Source organism: Delphinapterus leucas, chromosome 12 (assembly GCF_059928025.1).
Source record: "Delphinapterus leucas isolate spDelLeu-1000000601 "Yukka" chromosome 12, BTC_Dleu_Yukka2, whole genome shotgun sequence".
In the NCBI taxonomy this organism is placed as follows: Eukaryota; Metazoa; Chordata; class Mammalia; order Artiodactyla; family Monodontidae; genus Delphinapterus; species Delphinapterus leucas.
Genome location: NC_143140.1, coordinates 60,750,026 through 60,773,843, shown reverse-complemented (window position 1 = coordinate 60,773,843; position 23,818 = coordinate 60,750,026). Strand labels below are relative to the sequence as shown.

The 23,818-nt window shown below is 41.1% G+C and overlaps 1 protein-coding gene across 4 annotated transcripts in view; it reads right to left on the bottom strand.

The window, feature by feature from the left end:
* Window positions 1–23,818, bottom strand: part of NCOA7 (nuclear receptor coactivator 7) — a 144,390-nt gene that overhangs the window by 17,197 nt on the left and 103,375 nt on the right. The gene's annotated exons all lie outside the window — the stretch shown is intronic.

Below are 23,818 nucleotides of genomic sequence, written 5' to 3'. Positions count from 1 at the left end.
ACAGGGGTTAACACCAAATCTACTTTCCTGGCAGGCACGAGTAGGAACTTGGGCATGTACAGCTATCTTTTTCCTGCTTGGCAAATCCATTTTGCTAATTGGGAAATCTCCCATGTTGAAGATAATCTCTGCTAATGCATTCCAAACTTCGAAAATAAGTCAATAAATGGAAGCTAAAGTCCACAGACACTGAAAAAATGTCTTTCAATCTGAGGCAAAGATCAAGAAATGGGACATAAACGTAAAAAACACAATGAAATATTTACACCAAATGTTTTTTCCTCATTGGGTCTTCGTTTATTGGACACCTGTATTCATGGGAAAAAGATTAATCTGAAGCTTTAGATGGGAACAAAGATAAGCAATATTCCAATGGGTCTTATGTAGATTGAAGCATTATTATATCATAATTTTATAAAATATCTTTAATAACTAGAAAATATCAGGGATAGTATTAGCTGTTATTTTAACATTAGAAAGAGACAATTTTATTGATATCGGAATGCAGTTTGCTTCCAATATCTCTGTTCTCTTATACATATTTAACATCTGAAGCATCTCTCCAGACTTAATCAACAGAGAGGTGGCTAGTTCCTGAGCAGAGGGTGGGGCTTTTGGTCCCAGCACCTACAATATCCCCCCACCCCCCGCCCATGTAGAACAGTCAAAAGCCCTCTGACCTTAGATTCTACACCTGCAACCATCACAGTGGGGGAGTGGAAGATAGATAGGATCAAATGATTCTTAGAGTCTTTTCTAATTACAAACTGGTAATTTCAATTTGAGGCTACTGTTTGGGACAATGCTAACTTATGGCTAAGTTTTTAAAAGTTATAATTGTAAAAATATTACAACACAATTGCTATAGATTGAATGTGTGCCCCTAAAATTTGCATGTTGAAATCTAATCCCCAGTGTGATGGTATTTGGATGTAGGACCTTTCAGAGGTGCTTAGGTTATGAGGCATGATTGGGATTAAAAGGGACCCCACCGAGCTGGCTAGCCCCCTGTGCCATGTGAGAACACAGTGAAAAGACAGCCGTCTATGAACCAGTGAGCCCTCACAAGACACTGAATCTGCCAGCACCTTGATCCTGGACTTCCCAGCCTCTAGAACTGTCAAGAATAAACCTCTTCTTTATAAGCCACCCAGTCTATGGTATTCTGTTATAGCAACCTGAACAAACTAAGACAAATATTAATTAAAACAAAAAAGAAATGTCACTATAATTCTAATATTCCCATCGGTCACACTGTCTTTAGGCTTCTATAGTCCTATCTGTTCTTGAGCACATGTACACAGTTTTCTTTCCATTGTTATCAGGGCTAAGACATAATTGTTATATGTAACATAAAATAATGCATATTTGCCATGTTGCTAGTCCTTGTACTGAATTTAAAAAATTTTATTTATTTATTTATGTATGGCTGAGTTGTGTCCTTGTTGCTGCGCGCAGGCTTTCTCTAGTTGCGCCCAGCATGGGGTACTCTTCGTTGCGGTGCGTGGGCATCTCACTCTCTTTGTTGCAGAGCATGGGCTCCAGCAGTATGGGCTTCAGTAGTTGTGGCACGCAGGCTCAGTAGTTGTGGCTCACGGGCTCTAGAGTGCAGGCTCAGTAGTTGTGGCGCACAAGCTTAGTTGCTCCACGGCATGTGGGATCTTCCCAGACCAGGGTTCAAACCCGTGTCCCCTGCATTGGCAGGCGGATTCTTAACCACTGCGCCACCAGGGAAGCCCCTTGTACTGACTTTTAATGCCTACATTTCATGAAAGTAATAAACCATAATTACCCAAATTCCTATGCCTTTGGGATATTTAGGTTTTTTCCATTTCTTTGATTATACAAACAACGTTACGATGAACATCCTCATGATCTATGCCTTTTGCCACCTTTTGAATTATTTCCTCAAGATTAGTTCCCAGAAAAGGGATTACTAGGCCAAAGGGCATGATTTTATAGCTTGTGATTCATCCTGCCAAACTGCTCTTGAAAGGCTGACTAGTTTACTGTGACATGAGCATTGCAGTTTGCATCTAAGTCTCAAAACAATCCTGCTTATCCTTCTTTTTCTAAATGAATTTAATATATATTTTAAGTTTTACCCGACTCACTTTGCATTTCTTTGAGTGGTAGTGGGTTGAACATTTTTAAAATGTTTTCTCCCCGGCTGCTTTCATGAACTGGCTCCTTGTGATTGTGGAGTCAATGTTTTTCTTTTCACTATGTGGGAGCCTTTATATAATGTAACATTAACCACTATCAAATGTACTTCTAAGCTGTTTTTTCCTTTTTATATTAATTATGCCTTTTCTTCCATAATATAGAATTACCAGTTTTCATATATTTTATACACACACACATCCTCTCAGTTCCGTTTCTCTTGAGATCCTTGACTAATACAATGGACTACTCTGAAAAGCTATATAAGAAACTGATCAAAATGGTTATTTCTGGGGAATGGAATGAGGTAGAAGACATATTGCATTTATATACATATATATATATATATATATCTTTCCATAAATTATTTAAAATTTTGGACTAGGTAGTACATTTTATAAGTTGAGAATTAAAATTATATTTCAAAAGGCAAATAATGAGAAGTTTCCATCTCACTCATATCCCTGTCCATCACATTCTGGGTCCACCTTTTTCCTCTATAGTTGACCACTTTATTATTTCCTTGTGTGTTCTTGTAGTGTTATTTTTGTAGATAGAAATAAATATGAATATAGATTCTCTTTGTCTTTCATTTCTACAAAAGATAGTACTATCCTCTATCTAGCTTTTTTCACTAAACAATATAGTCTGGATATCCTTCCACAACAGTATAGAGATGGCTTCCTCATTCTTTCTTTTATAGCTACACAGTACTTTACTGTGTGGATTTATCATAGTTTATGTAACCATCCTCTCCAGCTGGACACTTGGGTTGTTTCCAAGACTGTGCTTTTATAAACAATGCTATGATGAGTAACTTGGTATGTCATTTTTGCACGTGTACAGGTAGAGTTGTAGGACATATTCCCAGAAGTGGGACTGTGTTATCACAGGAGCAATTCACTTATGCTTTTTATATATAATACCATGTTGCCCTTTTTAGGGATGGAATCGTTTTTTGCCCTCCTACCAGCAATATGTATACTCTTTTGAATCTCTGAACTATTATTAACATGTAGTATGACATTTCCTATTAAAAGTTAACTTAGAAAAAATCATGACTCCAGAAAGGTTTGAAAAATATATAATTCTAGTGCTTCCCTGGTGGCGCAGTGGTTAAGAATCCGCCTGCCGATGCAGAGGACACAGGTTTGAGCCCTGGTCCGGGAAGATCCCACATGCTGCAAAGCAACTAAGCCCGCACACCCCAACTACTGAAGCCCGTGCGCCTAGAGCCCACACTCTGCAACAAGAGAAGCCACTGCAATGAGAAGCACACACACCTCAACGAACAGTAGCCCCCGCTCGCCACAACTAGAGAAAGCCCATGTGCAGCAACAAAGACCCAACACAGCCAAAAATAAATACATTAAAATATATATATATATATATATAATTCTAACTCTTTTAGTTTGCTAACACCTAAAATTTAGTCCATCTTAACTGTATTTTAGAAAAAAGTTGAGAACCAAATATGCTTCACTCTAACTTTTGGAAAAGGACACATTTATTACATGCTTATCCACATCAAATAAAATGGCTTCCAAATATTTGTTGGCTAGCTTATTTGTGAGAAAGAGGAAAGCAGTTCCTGATACGTGGGAGCTAGCCTGCTCCCATCGGTCAGGCCCCAGTGTTGGGAGAAACTGGCCTGGCACTCACAGCTAGGCCCTGGTATTCTCCCGTTGAACATTAACAACTTCCCAAAACATCAATATCCGGCAAAGCCACTCTATCACCATGATGAATCAAGACAGAAATGAGACCACTGAGGTCTGACATCTAAACACAAACACTGTCCAACCACAAAAATGACCAAACATCTCTCTAATCTGGCTAATATAAATGACTGTGCTTCTTTACCAATTACGGCACTAGCCTCTCTAGTTTCTCCTCCTTCTACATAGGATTTATAATATACTCAATCACAGAATGACCTTTGCTTCCTGACAGCTTCCAATCTAGAGCAAAGTCCCACTTCTTGAAGTTATCCCTCGAATCACCTAACGTAAACCTACATCCTACGACCCCTTTCAAGCACCCTTTTACTGAGATGGCCCTAGGTCCCATGCAGTGCATTCTCCCTCGTTGCAACAAGTCAACCCAACACATTCAATTTCAGGTGTGTTCCTGGTTGTCCCTGGCTGCAGCGCATCGCTTCCTTCAATAATACTCCCTGTGTACCCACTATGTGCCAGTGACCCTGACCTTGAGGAACTACCTTCTGGAACATTAGGGTTGGTGGAGATATAGGATATCATTTAATCCAACTAACTCTCCTTAGATGTAAGAGAATGGGGGCTCTGATGTCTACTACCAGCATCACAGCCAGGACTAGATCTCCTGAGGTGGCAATCAGTGTTCTTTGACCCACACTACAAAGTCCTCCCCTTATCCCACATCGATTTCTGAATTGTTTCCCACTTAACTTCCTGGTTATGACACAAGACACATTTTTATCACTTTCTGAACCTACTTTCCATGAAGCACTGCTCATTTATCCTCTAACATTTTAGTCTCAAAGGAGAAGTCACTGTACAAGCATAAACACTGAAAAAGCATCCCAAGAAATGCTGAAAGCTCATGCTGACATATACCCCTGCGTAAGACTGCAAGGGAATGAGGGATGAGGCACAGATTTGAAGTTAAGATTTCATTTCTTCTTAGATATTATAAGAAAATATAAATTGTGAAAACTGCAGGTCAATAAAGATTTTAAGGTGAGATCCAATCTTAGCAATTGCCAGTCACTTCCCTTTTTGGTGACCAAGACGTTGAGTTGCTTGGGGAAACCATTTGAGCAATCCTTTTTATTGTGTAGATGCAAGGTGAGTAGGACTTATTATTCTGGAGGAAGTTATAGTTGAACATTCCCTGCATGAGGAAGACAACTCTTTCCTCCAACCCACTGGGCAGGTGGATGGGATGGAAGGTGGGTGAGAGGGGAAATCTGTATAAGAAGGAGGATTTCCTAAGAAGGAGGAATTGTGTGCCTAATACCTCTCTTTCAAAGTTCAAGATTATCAGAGCATCTCTGATGAATTAAGGTGGTCCTAATAGAGGTAAGACCTTAGGAAAGGATAATACCCCTTCTTCCACCCCATCCTTCTTGATGAGAAACTATTCAAGGGGGTGGGGGGAATGGCCTGGTCTAGACTCATGACCTGGGATCCACATGATGCCACGGTTATCTTAGGAGTGGGTGAATGTGGGCATGGTGTGCTGCTGGGAAAACAGTGGGCATACTATGGAAGGAGATGGCTACATATGTCATACACATATGTGTGAGTTCCCAGGAGTTATAACAAGTGAGGGGCTGGGGGAAGGTGAGTTTTGGCACTAAGTATTCTTGCCTGCCCTGTGCCTTTCTCTCTAGAAGAAATATGTCAACCCGGGGCAAGAATCTGGGGTGACCAAGTAAAAGAGGTTTATTCCAAATCTCTTCTCTTGGGACTGCTGGATTTCCAGTGAGTGGTGAATCAAGCCTCTGGGATCGTCTGTTGCCAGAGTGAGTGGCCTATTTTGCAGCAAGGTCAAGAGCAGCCAGGGCCAGCACTGGGCTTGTTGAACTTACCACAAAAGGAAATATCTAGAAAGGAGGAAAAAGGCATTCTCAAAATACCACAGAAAAGAGGGTAAAAGTCGTAACAATTTTAATGTTAAACAGAGAAGCAACCTTCTGTTTTAAGCAATGCTGATGAAATATGTCAGCTACCTGAAAAGAAAAGACGTGATTCCCTGCCTTGAGGACCGCACACTGCACAACAACTCTAAGAGGCAAGTGTTACTATGCCCAGTTTAAAGATAATGAAACTGAGGCTCAGTGTGCCCAAACACCCCATCTCTGGAAATGTTCCAGCTAGTCTAAGCTGACTGCCTCTTCTTTTGTGAATGCTGAACCCTAAGGGGGATGGTACATTTTTGTACCTGTCCACAGAGAGGGGTCTCATACTGTAGGTCAACTACTTCCTTGGCTTTGGGTTGTTGTTTTTTTTTGCGGTACGCGGGCCTCTCACTGTTGGCCTCTCCCGTTGCGGAGCACAGGCTCCGGATGCGCAGGCTCAGCGGCCATGGCTCACGGGCCCAGCCGCTCCGCGGCATGTGGGATCTTCCCGGACCGGGGCACGAACCTGTGTCCCCTGCATCGGCAGGCGGACTCTCAGCCACTGCGCCACCAGGGAAGCCCTTGGCTTTGGGTTTTATTAACGAAGCTTAAGTAAGTGTGAGATGCCCTGAGTGGCCCTTAGGTCACATGTGGCCCACTCCCCATTCCCGCTCCCCCACCTTGCACGCACAGGTGCACATCGCTGCCAGCACTGTGCTCCATGCTCGGGGAACATTGCGGGGTGGCCGCCTCACCTCAGCCACACTCCTGGGAATGGTTCTCCACTGGCTGCAACAGGCAGGGCAGCAGCCCTGGACAACCTCCCACCTCTCTCAGGTGGTGGGCTTTATCTCTGCAGCCAACGAGGTTGCCCCAGCCTCGAGAAGCCTCAGGTGAGACGGCAAACCTTCCAAAGTATGTTCTGCTATGGGGCAACCTGATGGGAAGTGCTCGTTTCTCTTCTCTCAGACATCCAGGGCACTGGCACACCCCAGTTTCCCTCAACTACAGCCTCCTGCATAAAATCTCCTCCTTCTCTCATGTAGAGAGGGCCCTCACGCGATGCCTCTGAGGGAAAAGCAGGCGTGAACAATTAAAATGGCCTGTTCCACAAGAGAAAATTAAAGTTCACTTGGAGCCAATCTTATTGCTTAATTCTTAGGTCCCTGGAGACCAAAGAGAAGAGGATGTGACTTCATCTTTTCTCCTTCTAGATTAGAGTGGCACTAAGTTTATTTAAGTTTATCTAACCTAATTCTTGGAATGGCTCTTTTTGGCTAACTTAACTGGATTTTCCTGGTGGTTAGTTCCCAGAACTGAACACTGCCCTCTGGAAACAGGCCTAAAGTTCTGAAAATTCCCCTCCTAGTGCCTCTGGGTTCACCTCGCCCACTCCTTCCTCCTGACTATACCAGTTCCACTCTCACCTTGACCCTCAGCCCTCCTCTTTCCCCAGCATTAGCCCCTCCTGGATTCACACACCCCCAGGCCAGTCTTTCCACCTTACCTGCACCGCCGCCCCCTAGAGGCACACAGCTTTGATCCTTCTATTGCACTTGCCCTTCCAAACGCCTGCCCACAGAAACAAACATCATTTTTCTAACTGCTCTCTTGGGGTGATGCACGTTGCTGAGTTTGCTTGTTGGCGCTTAATGGATCCACTACAAGTCAAGGGCACCTAACACTGGCCAGGAGAAACCCTCCCTCGTGGGATTCTCTACTCCCCTCTAGCTCTCTTCCTTCACTGCTTCGCACAGCAGCTATTCCAGACCTCTACTTTCTCAAGCTCTCACCCCCACTCTCCTACCCACCCACCCTGCCTAAACAGAGGACTCTCCGTTGTTCCATTCTAGTAATGCACTCCCCTCTTAATGACCTTTCTCTTCAGAAGAAGGAACTACTCTCCCGTTTTAACCCTCCTCTCAGAACTTTGAACAGTCCCGCTCCTTAATGGATTCCCTCCATTATTCCCACCCCACTTCTTCATCCCTTTATCTCCTTCATCTTAATCCACAAACTTACTTGCACTTCCTTAAAAAATAAGCCTGAAGATTTTGTTTCTCCCTAAAACCTCCTTCCTACACCTCATCTTCCCTTCAGATTGTACTGTTAACATCTGGGTTATGCATTTTTTTCCAACTACTTTTCATTCCTGATTTTATTAACCTTTTAGTATACGCCCTTTCTTAAACCTGCCTCAGACACTGTCTGGAAGGAGGCAGGGTTTTTAAATCTTATTTAAAAGATTATAATGCTTGATAATCTTATTATTTATTTTTATTATTATTATTATTATTTTAAGAAGAGTGATGACAAAGGTAAGCCCAGTGGAGAATCATTTCACACTGGGGTCAGGGACAGCTTCCCAGGGGCCAAGGGCAAGCTGAGTTTTGTTTTTTGGGTTTTTTTGGCTGCGTTGGGTCTTTGTTGCTGCGTGGGGGCTTTCTCTAGTTGCGCTGAGTGGGGGCTACTCTTTGTTAAGGTGTTGCGGTGTGTGGGCTCTAGGCACGTGGGCTTCAGTAGTTGTGGCATGTGGGCTCAGTAGTTGTGGCTCTTGGGCTCTAGAGCACAGGCTCAGTAGTTGTGGTGCATGGGGTTAGTTGCTCTGCGGCATGTGGGATCTTCCTGGCCCAAGGATCGAACCTGTGTCCCCTGCATTGGCAGGCAGATTCTTAACCACTGCACCACCAGGGAAGCCCCCAAGCTGAGTTTTGAAGGAGGAGAAAGAGCCAGTTACAGGAGGAAGAGAAGTGGCATTCTACTGGAGGGGATATGTGCAAAAAGACCTGGCGTCTTAAGGGCAGGGTGATGCTGGAAGGAGGTCAAACTGGACATGGCAGAGGGAAAGAGGGGCAATACAATCATGTCACTGGTGGCTTCTGACAGAGGATTCTGTGATAGGGAAAAGCTGCTGAGATGCAGTGCCTGCCCAGAGTGATCCAGGCCCTGCCCTAGAGCGAGCAGGTTGAGAGAAATAAACAAAAATTCCTAACACAGTTCCAACAACACAGCCAGTGGGCGTCTGAGCTGGGATGTCCATGTTGAACAGAAACTCATCAGGCGGGGGAAGAATTCCTGACAGGTAGAATGAAAGAGCAAGTTTTACTCTTTGCTAATGGAATGGCAGGAAAGGAAGAAAAAAAAAAAAGCCAGAGGGGCCAGGTCACTGGGTCACAGAAAGTCCTGGGCATGAGATAAAATGCTTTGACCTTATCCTGAGGCCACTGTTTACCAAAGTGTAGCAGGGGCAGCTCCACTGACTTCAGAGGATACACAGAGGAACCCATTTTCATAGTTACGTATTTATTTAAAGAGTATTAGGAGGAAATGCAACTAGCATATTATATACTTCAGATTTCACAGATATTACTGCTCAGGAAAAGCCTAAGTAAAAAAATAAAAGATTTGACCTAAATCCTTTGAAGACAGCTATTAAGTAAACAGTAGTACAGATGGTTTGCAGATATGGGGACATTTGGAAAGGAAGTGAATGACCAAAGCTTGAGAAGCACCACTAGACAACACCCAGGGCTCCAGCAGGGAAGAAGCCTGGCCAGGTCTTTAGTTTAGAGAGATTGCTGTGGAGCCAAGGAGGGAAGGTCAGGAAGAGATAGGACCGACTAGAAACAAAGGCTCTGTGGAGAAGGCGACAACGGTGATCCAGCCATAAGATGATCAAGGCCAGAGCCCAGGCGAGGCAGTGGAGATGGGGAGAAGGCTGCCATCCACACTCCTCCAGGCACAAAAATAATCCCCACCCATCCAGCAACTGGTAATACCGAAACCCAGCACTCAAGCTTTGTTCAGGTTTTCTGTCTAACTACAAATGTGGACTTAATCAGATTTCTTCATAAGCCTCAAGGCTCCTTTAGAGATTCACCCCAAAGGAGACACAATATTCAAGCTACAAATCCCCATCTAGCAGATAAAGTTGTCATCTCTGAAGAAGGAATTCTTTGAAGGTAAGTGATAAAGGTCCTCAGAAGGCAGCAGGCTTACCTTAGAGGTAACAAAGCACTGCCAATTATAAGAAAGGAAGCAACAGCAGCAGTAACAACTAACTTTCATTTAGTGCATGGACAAGCTCATTTGTTTCTCACGATAACCTCAGGAGGTAGCCACCGTAATTATCGGTCCTATTTAAAGGTGGAAGAAACAGATGCTTACACAGATTAACTAACTTGCCCAAGGCCACACAGTATGTTAGAGGTGGACCTGGTATTAACCTCAGGTCAGTTCGTGGTCCCAACCAACATGCTTCACCATTTCCTTTATGGTCAGTCCCTCTGTCCTGGTTTTACTATTTCATAAAAGCCCATCACTGACAAAGCTGTAGGGTTGAGGGATATAAAAACTGATGACAAATCTGAGTTGATGCTTGGAACAAAACATTATTCTAACTATTCATAGATCAGGTGTATGGGTTTTAGGTATGATTATAATCTATGCTATCAAACAAGACTACTAGTTATGGTGGGATTTTATTTACTGTTGCTTTTTTCCCTTTTTTTTTTTAACATAATTGTGACGTAAAGTACAAAAAGCACACATTTCTAAGTTAAAGACCTGACCTCCCAAGTTGGTGCCACTTGTTATCAGCTGGAAGCTTAGAGAAAGGTCCTTAATCTCCCTGAGCTTCTAAAATGAAGATAAGAAAACCTAGCTCCTCATATAGGTATCTGGAGCATTAAATGTATAAGTTCATTCTACTTTCGAACAGATCTTTCAGAAAGTCCCTTCCGTGTGATTCTCTAAAATCCTGCTACCACATAAACCAACAAACTTGACCAAAATGACCCAGAAGCAGTTAGGCACTCTTGTCTTATCAAAGGTCACCTGACCGGTAAGAAAAGAAATTGGGGCAATACACAGCAAGATGTAACCCCTAAATCACTCACTTGATTTCAAAACTATAAGCAGGAACCACTAAATAACTATAATATATAAATTATTATATTATATATATATATAATTATATAATATATATAATATAATATATATAATATAATATATAATTATATATAATATATATTATATAATATTATATATTATAAATATATACAATTAAATTATATATATATAAAATTATATAAATAATAACTATTTCATTAAAAATATACTTCAGAGTACATTATGGCACAGAGAATAGGAAATAAGATAAGGAAAGGGAAGAAGAGAGAAAATGTGACCTAGAGAGTACTGAACTATATACGTATGCAGTCCCACCGTTCACTTGTATTGATTGTAAATTAAAGATATTTCAATGCACTTTGGCCTAAAACCTTCCCAGGCTCCTCCATTCTGAATATAGCCAGAGAAACCCAATAAGGCAAAGCACTCTTGACCACAGAGGTCGTTACTAGAAAACTATCACCTTTTAAAACCCACCCTAGGGCTTCTCTGGTGGCGCAGTGGTTGGGAGTCCGCCTGCCGATGCAGGGGACACGGGCTCGTGACCCGGTCCGGGAGGGTCCCACATGCCGCAGAGTGGCTGGGCCCGTGAGCCATGGCCGCTGGGCCTGCGCGTCAGGAGCCTGTGCTCCGCAACGGGAGAGGCCACAGCAGTGAGAGGCCCGCGTGCCGCAAGAAAAAAAAAAAAAACAACCCACCCTCAGTGGCCTGACCCAAGGTCCTTATATGAAAGGGGTCATTTTAGGGACTTCCCTGTCAGTCCAGTGGTTAAGACTCCGTGCTTCCACTGCAGCGGGCGTATGTTCGATCCCTGGTTGGGGAACTAAGATCCCGCATGCCACATGGCGTGGTCCAAAAAAAAAAAAGAAAGGGGTTATTTTACTTGCTTGTAAGGCCCCTTCTGGAGCCAATATACTACAACTCCAGAGGAAATCAACGGTTAGTAATGCCCTGATGTAATGCCCATTCTTAAAGGTTCTTTGTGTGTCTATGAAAAGAAAACATTATTTAAAAATCACCAACTAAATAAGCTTTGTTCTAGTTCACCAAAAATAATAGGAATCTTTTGAGAATCACTATCAAAAGTTATAGTTACAAAAAAGGATCACTCAAAAATAAGTAAAAACTGGGACTTCCCTGGTGGCCCAGTTGTTAAGACTCTGCACTCTCAATGCAGAGGGCCTGGGTTCGATCCCTGGTCAGGGAACTAGATCCCGCATGCCTCAACTAAAGATCCTGCATGCAGCAACAAAGATCCCGCGTGCTGCAACTAATTAGACCCGGCGCAGCCAAATAAATAAATGTTTAAAAAGATAAGTTAAACCCAAAAGTTTATGTTAATATCAATGCTGGAGGCCTTCAGCTGGCAGCCTGTGGCAACTAAGACCCGGCGCAGCCAAATAAATAAATGTTTAAAAAAATAAGTAAAACCCAAAAGTTTATGTTAATATCAATGCTGGAGGCCTTCAGCTGGCAGCCTGTGGTGCTTTTTAGACGGCTCACCATTTTTTTTTCTTAAATTAAACAGTGGCTAACACCGTAAAATCGGGGAGATTTGACACACATAATCCACAATTCAATTTCTTTTGAAAAAGATGGGAAGATGTAGCAACACCAGGCTCACGTTCCCACATAACAGCATTAGGTTGGAGGTCGCGAGTTACTGAGCAGCTGATTCCCAGAGCAGTTAGTTAACACTGGCCCCTGAGCTTCCCTCCCTCTATCCTTCCATCTGGCCCCTGCAAATATTCAGGTTGCAATAATCATTGTTTCTGCATACTTACTCCCAAACGCTATGTGCAGCACCCATCGGCAGGGACTAATTATCCTGCAGTGGAAACAGGCGACAAGCTACTCTCCAGAGCACTGGCGCTCACTCCTCCACCAGAAAGCACAGCCACGACAGTAGAGCACTCGCTTAAAAAGGGGGTTATTTCTTCATGTGCTTAGGTCTGACTGTAGAGTCACTGATTAACTCAAGGCATTTGCCAAACCTGGTTAGTGAAGTTACTGAGGGGTGGCTGCCTAACAAGGTGCTTCTGGAAAATGATGATGAATTTCTAGAACTTTAAGTCAGTGAATCAAAGGTAAAATGACCAGGAAAAGAATGAGAGGAAGCAAGATCACTTCAAACCATTTTAAAGTATTAAAAAAAAAAAGAAGTGAGAATATTTATATAAGTAACTAATAATCCTATCACTTATATTTGTTCAGTAGTTTCCTCAAACTTAGAACTTGTGTTAAACACAAAGAGAGAAAGATAATTCCTTTAAGGAATTATTTTGGAGGCCTTTTTGAATTTTGTCTTTATTAGTGACATTCTCACCTTAAAACATCATTATAAGACTACAGTATGACATAAAAATCACCAGGTTTGTATTCTGAAACATACCTGGTTTGGCTAAGTATGGCCTAAGTTGTTCTAGAAAGTATAGTACTTTAAAGATTATTCAGCACTATGGTCTTCTTGTCACTGACAGTTATTAAAGATTTCAATTTAGCTCTGATCTCATTAAAAGATAACTTTTGATCAGAAAATCTAGCATTAACTACGGTAAAAGATTCCATGGTAGAAAACTAGGTCAGTCTGTGATTCCTTTAATTCACCCTTTTTTCTCTAAGGAAAATGTTAAGAGCATTTTGCTTAGTCTTCATGAGGGTCCTTAGGACTTGGCTATCTTCCCATTGTAAAGTGAGTTTAACAGGAGAATCAATTTTTTTAATGATTTTTTTTAATGATTTTACTTCTTGTTAACAAAAGTAATACATGCTCACTAAATGCATGCAGATAGAATATTTAATGGCAGAGAAGGATACTCTTAAGTAAAAGCAGTTTACAAAAGAGTGTGTGTATATCTATACATACACAATTGTATATATATACACTATCATTACATTAATCCATGCATAGAAAAAGGCTGAAAGGCTACAAAAATAAAGATAAATTGTAGTTATCTTTGTGTAACAAAATTATAAACTTTTTGTTTTCTTTTTTATATTCTTCTAAATACTATATAAAGTCTATGCATTATTTTAATTATAAGTGATAAGTTATTTAAGCATTTTTATCTATTAGTCTATAGGCTAATTTATTCATGTACCCATCCAACTAACATTTAGGACTATATTATATTCTAGACCTTATGCTGTTTCTAGGACACAGTGTCATAAGACTTGGTCCCTGCCCTCGGAAGGTTAAAGTCCAGGAGGAAAAAGCCACAAGTAGTCCACATTTGTAGAAGAATGTAGTAAGTGTTATGATAGAGGTGAAAGTATAGGGGAGCAGCATCTAAACCAGACAGGAGAAGTTCTTAGAGATGATATTTGAACTAATTTGTGCACTTAGGTGGGGTGGGTAGGGGGGTGGGCACCCAAGCAAGCAGCTAATAAGTCTGATTCATGTTTCTTAACACTGAAACACAGAAGGGTCACAATGGGAGCAAGAGATCCTAGAGATGTTAAATGGATAGAATAAGCTGGATGTGGTGACTGAGCAATGTGGGGAGATGACTGAGAAGCAAGATTATGCCCATGTTCTGGCTTTGGGGACTGAAAGGCTGGTGGTACCAGTTACTGTGATGGAGAAAACAGAAAGCAGGAGTTAGGGGACAGTGGCAGGGACAAAGATGGAAATAAGGGGACTTCCCTGGTTAAGACCTCGTGCTTCCACTGCAGGGGGCGTGGGTTCGATCCCAGGTCGGGGAACTAAGATCCCGCGTGCCGCGGGTAAGACCGAAATCCTAAGGAAAAAGAACAAACTTTTTCTTAAAAAAAAATGGAAATGAGAAGTCCAGTTTAGAGCATGATCTGTTTTGAGTTTGTTTGATCCATGGATGATCCAAATATTGAAGGTTACTAGGTATGTATGTGTTTGGGGCTCAGTAGAAAGTTCTAGACTAAAGATAGCTGAAAATGATTGGCACATAATAAAAAGAATTAGGTGCAGGCAAGTGTATATACAATGAGGAAGAGAAACAGTCATTTAAAGGGTAACATTTAATGAAGAAACAAACTAGGAAGGGATGATAGAAGGAAAGAAGGCGTTAAAGAAATGAGGGATGGTCAATGGAGTCAAATGCTGCAAAACGTTAAAGTCAAATAAGAACAAAATAACGCCCATTCATTTATCACAAACGAGAGAATGCCTCGCAGATTCACCAATCCAAAGCAGCAGGATGCTCAGGGAAGGACCTGGGTACTTTGTATGTTTAAAGGCTTCTAGATGAGTTTATTACAAGGCTAATGGCACCCATTGATCTAAGCCATAACTTCTTTGTTAATGCCATATACTTTCATATCTGTGAAACAGAATACACTCCGCCACAGGCTTCAGTCCCCCACACGCCTGAATCTAGAAACTGGGGATGACCACTCCTGTGAGGGGAAAAGGTGCCAGACTTCACTTCCTCTCCCCAGTGCCTCAGTACCTGAGGGTTGTTCCCCTGTCAAGTGCAGGCTGGGAAAGGGCTGTAACTGTCAGTCTAGAGAGGGATCACTGCAGGGTGTATTGTTTGGGGAAACAAGGATTTACGCAGGTAGAGAAAAGAAGGGAACCACCTGAATTCGAGAATATAGTATTTTTAGAGGTGCCAAGCTAGAAAGGTCCTAGACTTACTGCGAAAAGCCCATAAAACAACTAATTCCAGTAAAACCCCAGATTCAGGCAGATCAAGAAAAAGCTAGAAAGGTAGGTCAGTCTGCAAAGAGCTTTTAAAAACAAACAAGGGGTTTAGACTTGAATCCTGAAGGCTTAAGATATTTTGGGGGCAATGTGACAAGATCAAAATATCTTTTTAAAAGATGTGGCCATAAGGTACAAAATAGATTTTAAGGGGGGGACTTCCCTGGTGGTCCAGTGGTTAAGAATCCACTTTCCAATGCAAGGGACGCGGATTCAATCCCTGGTCAGGGAACTAAGATCCCACAAGCCATGGAGCAACTAAGCCCACGCATCACAACTACTGAGCCCGCGCACCACAACTAGAGAGAAGCCCGCACACCACAACGAAGATCCCATGTGCCGCAACTAAGATCTGATGCAGCCAAATAAATAAATAAATAAATATTTTTCAAAAAAATAGATTTTAAGGGGAGTAACTAGAGAAGCAGAAATTATAGTTTACGTATAAAGTGCTGTGTTCACAGTAATAATCATATAAAATAAGGTACCTGGATCTTCAGAAGATGGAATATTATGTGGTTTTTTGTTTGTTTGTCTGATTTTGGTCAGATAACCAACCACTGTAGCACATAAAAGTTCATTCTAATAATGAGCCAATGCTAGAACCAGCCTGAACTAAGTTAAGACATCGAGTATCAGAGAAAGGACATTTTAGTCAAGCTCTTTATTTCCATACAATGTTCTGGTTAGACTGCTTCAGTTCAATTAATGAGCACCCATAGAGTATCACCCATAAAATACCAGTCACTTCCTCTCCCCATAACCGCTGAAATATATCTAGCCAGACGGAAGGCACTTGATCAAAGTCCGAGTTGAATAAATTTGAGGAGACTGCAAATTTTCATTCCCTCGCTAGCCAAGAAATGACTTTGACTGTATGAAGTATCCCTTTCCCACTCCCATTTCAGTGATTTGTTAGCCCAAAGAGAATAATCAATACAGTTTCGACTACTTGCTCTGGAAACTGGTTATGAGAATGGGATTTGAAATCAAAATGACTTGAGTATAAATCCTGGATTTGATGTTTGCCAGTTTGAACAAGATGTTGAAACTCAGTGTGTCCCAGTTTTTGTATTTGTAAAATGGGGAGTAACGCCACATGGCTCACAGAACTATCATGAGTATTAAGTGAGATAACCCATGCAAAATAGCATCCAGAGTACCACGACCAGCTCAGAGTCAAGGAGGGTATCGAGTGCCCTGCCTGCCCTCTTGGCTCTCTGACTTAGAGCTGGGGAAATGGATAGTTCAGCTGGTGAGTTAGTTTCTTTGCTACTCCCCTTTGAGTTTCTAAGAGTGGCAATCCTACTTTAGAGGATGAAGATATCGTAAAAGCATCTTTGTGAAGGTAGGTGCTCAACCAGAATAATCTGATGCACTTTACAAAGTTGCAATTCAAGCACCAGAATTATATAAGGGTCCAAAGATGCTTGGACCCATAGTTTGAAAATGAATAAGATTTCAGATACACAGCACATCATGAAAAGCTCAGTACTCATGACTTTCAGAATTTATTCTAAATATTCCAAAACTAAGACAGAATATTTTTTAAAGACAAAAGGAAAATGCAAAGAAGAGTTGAAAGGTAGATCCTGACTAGGATCTGACATCAACCAGTCCTTCCTAACAATGTAAGATAGCTTTGATGGACAAAAGGTTACATAAAGGGTCTTTGTGTCTTTGGCTGCTACTTCTAGAAATGTGAAAAAGGGAAATAAATCCCAATTTGTATTTACTATAGTATAAAACCAACAAAGATTGGACTAAAATGGTCTCTAGATAGATAGAGAGAGATATCCAAGTATCTCATAAAATTAAAATGTGATTAGAGACAAATTTTTTTTAAAAAATCAATTATATTCCATTATATCAGTACAAGGAAAAACAGTAAAGAATAGAAAATAAAATTAAGAAATTCCTACAAAATCCTATTTAGAAAACAGTAACTATGAGCATGAAACTCTAGATAGAGCTAAGGACTAGCAATGAAACATATTTAATATGAAATACTTATTACTTACTTATCCATGGGATGAGCTTTCCGCTGAATATCTTTGGGGGAAATGCTGACCTAAAGAAAAGGCACCCTTCCTAAAAATGGGGGCTTGAACACTTGGTTCTATTCTTTGAGATAGGCAACCATGGAGAACCCTGGAGAGAGAATACACACACTTGCAGGAAGTACCTACTGCTCACGTATTGGATCTGAGAAATATGCATATGACATGGACAGCGTGTTTTAAAAGGACAGACACCTGTGTGCTCATGGGTACATAACTTAAATTTTGTAAGTATTAAAAAAAAAAATCCCAACCATTACAAAGTGCTTGGGAACTTCAGTTATTCTTGACATTATGTAAGGAAATACCACGCTTTCTAAAACAGAATCAACTTAACATATATGATGAGTTTACTCTAAATGTGGGCAGGCACAAAATGTTAATTATCCCACGTAAAACAGAGGGCTTGTTGATCTCAATTAGAAACAGATTAGAGAAACATGGTATTTTAGATAATTTTTAACAAATATATATTACAAAATATAAATATCAAGGTATAAATTAATTTCTCATTAAAAGTCACACAGAATAAAAATCCTCAGGCCACTACTCACTTAACTCCGTAACAAATGTTATATAACAAATGTTCACTCAACTTTAAAATAAAACATTTAAAAAGCTACATTTGCTTCCTTTCTCTTCTACCAAATGCATAAAGAATCATACCACTTAGATTTCCCAGTATGTGGGGCAAAGGGCACTCATGCTGGTGCTGTATAAATTGCCACACACTTTCCTGTGCAACCTGTATTTAAACGCCTTACACGTACCCTTTGGTTTGGTAAGACAACCTGAAGAATTTTACAAAGGTGTTTAACATAGTGTTGCTTATAATGGAAAAAAAACTGGAATAACCTTATATACAAAGCAGAAACATAATTAAATCAACCAGGAAACATAATGGGGGCTACTAATTATATTGTTCATATACATATAGTAGTATAGTAGTACGTAATGTGGAAAATATGCATAACATATTTAGTGGGGAAAAAACCAAATTGCAAAATAGATTCTACCTTCCTCTCCCCTCCTGCTTATCTGTATGTTCAAGTGTTGCTAAAACTATCTTAGCATAATTATTTTCAAGTTTAAACACATTTAAAAATGCCCACGGGCTCTCTCTTTCCCCCTTCCCCTCTCTTATTAGTTTACTTATTACACAAATCACACTAACCAATTAATTCATCTTGGATTAAACATTTATACATGATTTGGTAAATTCTACATAATTCCCAGTTAACTCCATTTCCATCTTATTTATTTTAGAAGCTGGATATTATGAAATCAATTATTATGAAACACTTCAGAGACTGAGGCCATAAATAATTGAAAAAAAGAAAACTTTTAATTTGAATAGGAATTATTGGTTCTTTCTAAGAAAGGAAATATCTCAGTGTTAAGAAAGGAAAAAAGACAATTGTATTTTTTATATAGAAGAGTATCCAAATGTTTGGAATACCATCTATATTGTCTCTAGAAAGTGCGAGGAACTGTTTTCACAAGATCCTCAGGGTAGGTTCCCAGTCTTACTCATTTATAACTAGCCCAGTGCCTGCCAGGACATACACACTCAGTAATTGTACAACTATGATCTAGTTACTTAACCCTCACCATGACCCGTTTTTCAAATTAGGAAATCATGTTTCAAATGGATAATGTATCTCATTCTAGGGCCCACAATTCCTAGGGATTCTCATTCATCTCAGTCCAATTTGGGGGCTCATTATTCCATTGGCCAGAGCAGGGCAACCCAAGGCGCCATACCTCTTCCAGGGCAGGGCATGATTCTGTCTTCTTAGACATCAGATAGTTTCTGGCACAGAGTAAAGGTGCAAAAAATAGATGCTTGTCAATAACAACAACCTTATTGCCTGTGGTACTTTATCAATTTAGGATTATCTTCCCGACAAAATATTCCTTTAGGAGCAATAGTGTTGGGGTTTTTTGTTGTTGTTGTTTTGTTTTCAAATTGAAGTATAACTTACAATATTATATTAGTTTCAGGTGTACAACATAGTGCTTTGGTGTTTTATACATTAGGAAAGGATCACCACAGGAAATCTAGTTACCATTTGTCACCATACAGAGTTATCTATTGTAGATTTCTGATTTGTGGTTACCATGGGATTCATGTATGTTGACCTATAACTACACTTACTTGTTTTAAGCAGGTAATTATTTAAGTTTCAACACATTCTAAAAGATCTACATTTTTACCCCCCCCAATTTTGTGTTTTTGATGTCATATTTTACATCTTCATGTTTATCCCTTAACTGTTTATTGTAGTTATAGTTGACTTTACAATTTTTCATCTTTTAATCTTCTTACCGGGACTTCCTTGGTGGCACAGTGGTTAAGAATCCGCCTGCCAATGCAGAGGACACAGGTTCGAGCCCTGGTCCGGGAAGATCCCACATGCCGCGGAGCCACTAAGCCCGTGCGCCCCAATTACTGAAGCCTGCGAGAAGCCACTGCAACGAGAAGCCCGCGCACCGCAACGAAGAGTTGCCCCCGCTCATCGCAACTAGAGAAAGCCTGCGCACAGCATCAAAGATCCAATGCAGCCACAAATAAATGAATAAAATTTAAAAAAGAAATCTTCGTACTGGCTTATTTCAGTGGTTGATCCACAGTCTTTACTATATATTTGTCTTTACTAGTGGGATTTTTCCTTTTCTATAAATTCTTCTTGTTGAAGCTTTTTCTCTTCCACTTAGAAAAGATCCTTTGACATTTGCTTTTAGAGTTGGTACAGTATTAATGAACTCCTTGCTTATCTGAGAAGTTCTTTATCTCTCCTATTCTGAATGACAATCTTGCCAAGTAGAGTACCCTCGGTTGTAGGTTTTTCTCTTTTAGCACTTAAAATTTATCATGCCACTCCCTTCTGGCTTGCAAAGTTTCTGCAGAGAAATCAGCTGATAGCCTTATGGGGATTACTTGTACATGACTCTTTTTCTCTTGCTGCCTTTAGAATTCTCTCTTTAAGTTTTGCCATTTTAATTACGATGTGTTGGTGTGGGGTCTCTTTGGGTTCATTTTGTTTGAGACTCTCTGTGCTTCCTGTATCTGGATATATGTTTCCTTCTTCAGGTTTGGGAAGTTTTCAGCCATAATTTTATCAAATACATTTTTGACCCTTTTCTCTCTCTTCTCCTTCTGGGACCCCTATAATGTGAATGTTAGTATGCCTGGTGTTGTCCCAAAGGTCCCTTAAACTGTTCTCGTTTTTTTCTTTTTGTTGTTCTGATTGCATGATTTCCATTATTCTATCTTCCAGATCACTCATGTGTTCTTCTGTACCACCTTGTCTGCTGTTAATTCCTTCTAGTATGTTTTTCATTTTAGTTATTGTAATTCTTCAGTTCTGACTGGTTTTTGTTTTCTAGTTCCTTGTTAAAATTGTCACTCTGTTCATCCATTCTTTTCCCTAGTTCAGTTAGCATTCTTATTACTAATGTTTTGAACTCTTTATCTGGTAAATTATTTATCTCTGTTTCATTAGTTGTTTTTTCAAGGGAGTTTTCTTGTTCTGCTGTTTGAAACAACTTTCTCTGTCTCTATGAAATTAGGTCAAACAGTTACCTATCCTGGTGTTGACGGGATGCCCTTGTGTGGAAGCATACCGACACAGTCTGCATGTGGCTTTGGTGGGAGAGCTAGCTATGAAATGAGCACAGGTCATGTCTTTCCCCAGGGTGTGCTGGCAGCTCTTACCTTGGTGGGAGGTGGAGCTGGCGATGGAAGCAACAGAGCCAGAGCCAGGTGTGAGCTGGGGCTTCTCCTGTGCTCAGTGGCTGACACTTCCTCACTGGGGGCAGGGGCAGGTCCCAAGGTGCTGAAGCAGAAGCACTGAGGTTCAGGCTTGAGCTGGTTCTGTTCCCTCTAAGTGTGTGCTCTCCCTGCTCCCAGCATCGGCACCTTTGCCCCAGAGGAGCAAGAGGCTGGAGCGGGCACCTGGAGTGGGCCGTGGCAGCTGCTGGGGCAGTCCCATTATGCCAGTCAGCACTCCAGACCACACACAATCTGCTGGCTCCATGAGCACCAGGGAATGGCTCCTCTTTCTACATTCAGAGGCAGTGCCAGGTCCAAGCTGGCTCCTTCCCCACAACTGTGCGCTCTCCTCAGCAAGAGCAGCCTTAGCCCTAGCGGGGAGCTGCATCAGAGAACAAGAGGGGCCCAGACATGCACTGAGGTGGTCATGGGAAACTGCCCATGGAAACCAGTCGGCATCCTGGGCAGTTTCATCCTGAGCAGTTTCAGTCTGCTTCCTCCGCCTTGTTTCAGGAGAAAGCAAGTGTGTGCGTGCTCTTCAGGAGCAGAGTCTAAGTTCCCCGCAGCCCCCCTGCTATTCCCACTGGTCTTCAAACAAGCCAAGGGGTATCATCTTCCCTGTACTGGACCCCAGGGCAGGGGCACCCAATATGTGGTTCAAACCGCTCACTCCTCCGGGAGGATCTCCCAGCCCATGTAATCTCCTTCCTTTTCTGTGTCTCCTCCTAGAGGCACAGGTCCTGACCTGATCGTTTCTCTTCCCTTCCTGACTTTGTGTGGATCATTTTTCACAGCCTTGGTTGTACAAGAGTCTTTCTGTCAGTTTCCAGTTTGTTTTCAGTGAGAATTGCTCTACTTGAAGATGTATTTTTGATGTGTTCATGGGGGAAGATGAGCTCAGTGTCTTCCTACTCCATCATCTTGATCTTTAAAATTACTACACTATTATTGACTATATTCCCTGTATTGTACATATATCCCAGGACTTATTTTATACTTGGAAGTTTGTACCTCTTAATCCCCTTCACTTATCTTGCCAATCCCCATGGCAACCATCCAGTTTGCTTTCTGTATCTGTGAGATGGTTTCTGTTTTGTTATGTTTGTTCATTTGAATTGTTTTTTAGATTCCATATAAGTGAAATCATACAGTATTTATCTTTCTCTGTCTTACTTATTACACTTAGCATAACACACTCTAGGTCCATCCATATTGTTGCAAATGGCAAGATTTCATTCTTTTCTATTATGGCTGAGGGATATTCCATTGTGTTTCTTCCTTACCCATTCATCTATCGATGGACACTTAGATTGCTTCCATACCTTATTGTAAATAATGCTGCAGTGAACAATGGGATGCATACATCTTTTTGACTTAGTGTTGTTTTCTTCAGATATATACCCAGAAGTGGAATTGCTAGACTGTGTGGTAGTTCCTTTTTTAATTTTTTGCAGAACCTCCATACTGTTCTCCATAGTGGTTGTACCAGTTTGCTTTCCCACCAACAGTGCATGAGACTTCCCTTTCTCCACATCCTCACCAACACTTGTTACTTCTTGTCTTTTTGATGACAGCCATTCTGACAGGTGTGAGGTAGTATCTAATCATGATTTAGAATTTATTTATTTATTTTTGGCTGTGTTGAGTCTTTGTTGCTACGCGCGGGCTTTCTCTAGTTGTGGTGAGTGGGCATCTCATTGCGGTGGCTTCTCTTGTTGCAGAGCACGGGCTCTAGACGCTCGGGCTTCAGTAGTTGTGGCGCACAGGCTTAGTTGCTCCACAGCATGTGGGGTCTTCCCAGACCAGGGCTCAAACCCGTGTACCCTGCATTGGCAGGCAGATTCTTAACCACTGCGCCACCAGAGAAGTCCTCTAATCATGATTTTGATTTGCATTTCCCTGATGATTAGCGATTTGAGCATCTTTTCACATGCCTGTTGGCCATCTGTATGTCTTCTTTGGAAAAATGTCTATTCAGATCCTCTGCCCACTTTTTAACTGAAATTTTTTTTGATACTGAGTTGTATGAGTTCTTTATATTTGAGTTCTTCATGTGTTTTGGATATTAATCCCTTATCAGACATATAATTTGCAAATATCTTCTCCCTTTCAGTAGGTTGCTTTTTCATTTTGTTGATCATTTCCTTCACTGTGCAAAACCTTTTTAGTCTGATGTAGTCCTATTTGTTTATTTTTGCTTCTGTTGCCCTTGCCCAAGGAGACATATCCAAAACAATACTGCTGAGACCGATGTCAAAGAGCTATTGCCTATGTTTTCTTCAACGAGTTTTATGGTTTCGGGTCTTACATTTACATCTTTAATCTATTTTATTTTTGTATGTGGTGTAAGAAAGTGGTCCAGTTTTCCCAGTGCCATTTATTGAAGAGACTGTCTTTGCCCCCAGATTCTTGCCTCCTCTTTTGTAAATTAATTGACCATAAAAATGTGGGTTTATTTTGGTGCTCTCCATTCTGTTCCATTGATCTATGTATGTTTGGTGCCAGTATCATACTGCTTTGATTACTATAGCTTTGTATTATAGTTTGAAATCAGGGAGTATGATGCCTCCAGCTTTGCTCTCCTTTCTCAAGATTGCTTTGATTATTTGGGGGGTTTTGTGGTA